We start from the raw sequence: 3,133 nt of genomic DNA, 5'->3' as shown, positions 1-3,133 counted from the left end.
AGCTGAAGCCATGCTAATGCTGCTAACGGCTAATGACGGTTAGTGTTCCACATGGGCTTTCATGTTTGTCATGTGAGTCTCTTCAGCTCAGCTACTGTTCAGCTCAGAGTCTGAATGTTAACAGTGTCATGTGACTGGAGAGGGGAGARGAAGACTGATGCAGCTGATAGTCTGGATTATCTGCTAAAATCTGTGTTATGCACAGAGTGTACCAGCCTTTTACTGCCTGGAGACAGAGAAAATCAAAATTTAGTTTAAGCCGTGACTTTTATATTTTTGAAGCTAAAGACGTTCTTGTGTTTTCGTAGAACATGACCTTATGACGACAACCCTCTTATTTACCAGCCTGAAACTGGTATCTGATGGTTTTCACCTTGATCGATTAAAACCAGGAACTGGACGAGCAAATTTTAAAATTAGWTTTTTTTTCCTGTTTTTTAAACAATCAKTTCTGAAAAATCCAACATTTTCTTTGGTCCTTGAACGCACCATCAGCACAGGATGCAGAAACAAGGATGTAGTCTGTGCCTGGGTCCGTTTGGTCGAGCCACTTTCTCACTAGATTTAGCAGGTTTCAAACCCTACTAGTACCTTTTTGAACCAACTATAGTCAAATCTAGATTATGGTTCTGGTGTGTTTGGAGACTGCACGTGATAATCGTTCAGCAGACCCTCAGCGAGCAGCAGGTGAAACCCTCTCCTCCCCGTCCCAAAGCTCTGTTAGGAAAGAAGACACACTCTGTTCTCAGTTTTTTTTTTTTCTGTTTCGTTTCGGTGTTTTTTTATTTGTATTTTTTAATTTGTTTTCTGGTTCTGTAGCGTCAGGTCAGAGCTAAAATCTGAAACCAGAACTGGTGCATCTCCGCTCGTGTTTGACCGACTGATGATGAAGTCGTGACTCCATGACTGCAGAGTTTCTTCTTCTTTGGTTTTAATTCAACGACCGTCTCTGATCTTGTTTAAACCCTCCAGATCGTTCAGTTTGGCGTGCAGCCTGCACCCCGTGGACGGTCAGGGAGAGGTGGCGAGGATGATCACAGCTCTGACAGAGTCTCTGGTCCAGCCTCTGGACACYGAAGAAACAAGTCCTGAACCTAAATACAAACCTGAACCAGAGTCTCTGATCCAGCCTATGGAAATCCAAGAACCTGGTTCTGAACTTCAGTGCAAAGCTGAACCAGAACCTTTTGTGGAGTTGAAGCCGGAGGACATTAAAGAAGAACAGGTGGACCAGGAGCTNGTTTTATTATGGCAGCGCCGAAGGAAGCTCATCAGGGAAGAATCAGTTTGACAAGTTCAGTCGACCATTCCGCTGCCTTCACTGCGACAAGAATCTGCGCAACAACATCAAGTGAGATCTAACGTCAGCTGATTAATGCAGTGAACTGGGGACATTCCAGTTAGGTGACGTGCTTGAAGCTTTAAGTCTGAATGTTTGTTCTGTGTGCTGCAGGTTGATGGACCACGCGCAGGAACACATGTTGGAGATTATTCAGCAAAATAAATACAGAGACTCCGTGTCCCCCTGTCCCCACTGTTTCCGAAACTTTGCATCTCCGTTCAGGTTGCAGTGCCACATGGAGGTTGTTCACAGCCAGTACCAGTCAACAGGTTTGTAAACACGAAAATGCATCATTTGCAACTTGCCATATTTTCAGTAATTGTATTGAGAATATTAATAAGCACATGAAAACTTTAAACGTCAAAGTTTCTTCTTTTTTTTTTATGGTTTCCCGCAGTAACATGTAAGATCTGTGAGCTGTCTTTCGACACTGAGCCAGCCTTCATGTATCACATGAAGAACACTCACCACCCAGGAGAGATGCCGTATTCTTGTCAGGTCTGTAAGTGCCCAGAACAAGCCGCCACCTCCTCCTCAGTTTAACATGAACTCACCGAGCCGTTGTCTCGGCCCGCAGGTGTGTGACTTCCGCTCGTCCTTCTACTCCGACGTCTGGTCTCACTTCAGGACGGTTCACTCAGACACCAGGAACCTCATGTGTCCGTACTGCCTCCGAGTGCTGCGCCTTAGCGCCTGCTACCAGAAGCACATCATCCGCCACCAGGTTGATGCTCGCACCGCAGCTGGTCAGCGCCAGGAAGCGACGTCCCAAAACAAACCCTGAGTGTGTCTTTGTGTGTCTGTGTCYCCAGAAGAAACACGTGCTCAGCTGCAACAAGTGCCGTCTTCACTTCCTGTACATTAAAGACCGTATGGAACACAAAGAGCTGCATCACAAAACTCACGTCACGCCTCCTCAGCTCGTAGGACTCCCACCTGGAACTAAGGTATGTGTGTTTACAGATCCTACACCTACTTTCTCTGTCAAATATTTGATTGTAATACATGAGGTAAAACAAAATCTCTGCACCTTTACTGGAAAGTGTTTTTTTTGTGCAGGTAACGGTCCGGACGTACTCTGGGGTTGGAGGACCTGAAGGTGAAGATTCACCAGGGAAATCGTTTGTTCCGTGCAAGGTTAGTGTTAAAACAACCACTTAAAGTTGGAGTTGAGTTGAAGCGACATTCAAAGCAAAACAAAGTGTCAGGATAAGGAAGTTATTTTGTTTTGTTTAAACAAACTTCAGATCAATAATTACTGTATTTTCAATTTGTCTTGAAATCATCCATTTTTATGCATTTGACTCTAGATATTCTTTGGACTTTTGCTTGTACGCTCAGTTTTTGGTGTTTTTCATTTTGTGGCATCACTTAGTAAATATTTATTGTGTTTTTGTTGCATCAGTCTTGACATCAATTTTATCCTCCTTCTGTTGTTTTCAGGTGGTCGATGTTGCTCCGCCTYCCCCGCCACAGGAAACCATCCAAAGGAGACCGATTGAGAGTTTGGGGTCACTTCTGTCTGGACTGGAACCTGAAGGGTATAAATATTTGTTTCATAAATCTTTGGCTGTGTCCAAAACGGCAGGACGGGTCCTCCGAAGGTCGAATTTGTCGGCCGCATACGTCACAGCGCCGCGACGAAGGACGTCCAAAACCAAAGACTCCTCCGATGCGGCCGACAAATACGTCCTTCCTTTGGCCCGAATCGAAGGACAGGTCCACTTCGCTGCAGCATGCAGAATGGGGCGGGGACGGACCTTTCCGTCAGTCCCATACCTTATATAGAAA

Source organism: Austrofundulus limnaeus, unplaced genomic scaffold (genome assembly GCF_001266775.1).
Source record: "Austrofundulus limnaeus strain Quisiro unplaced genomic scaffold, Austrofundulus_limnaeus-1.0 Scaffold330, whole genome shotgun sequence".
Classification (NCBI taxonomy): domain Eukaryota; kingdom Metazoa; phylum Chordata; class Actinopteri; order Cyprinodontiformes; family Rivulidae; genus Austrofundulus; species Austrofundulus limnaeus.
The sequence above is the reverse complement of the archived record's forward strand: the minus strand, read 5'-3'. Positions refer to the sequence as shown.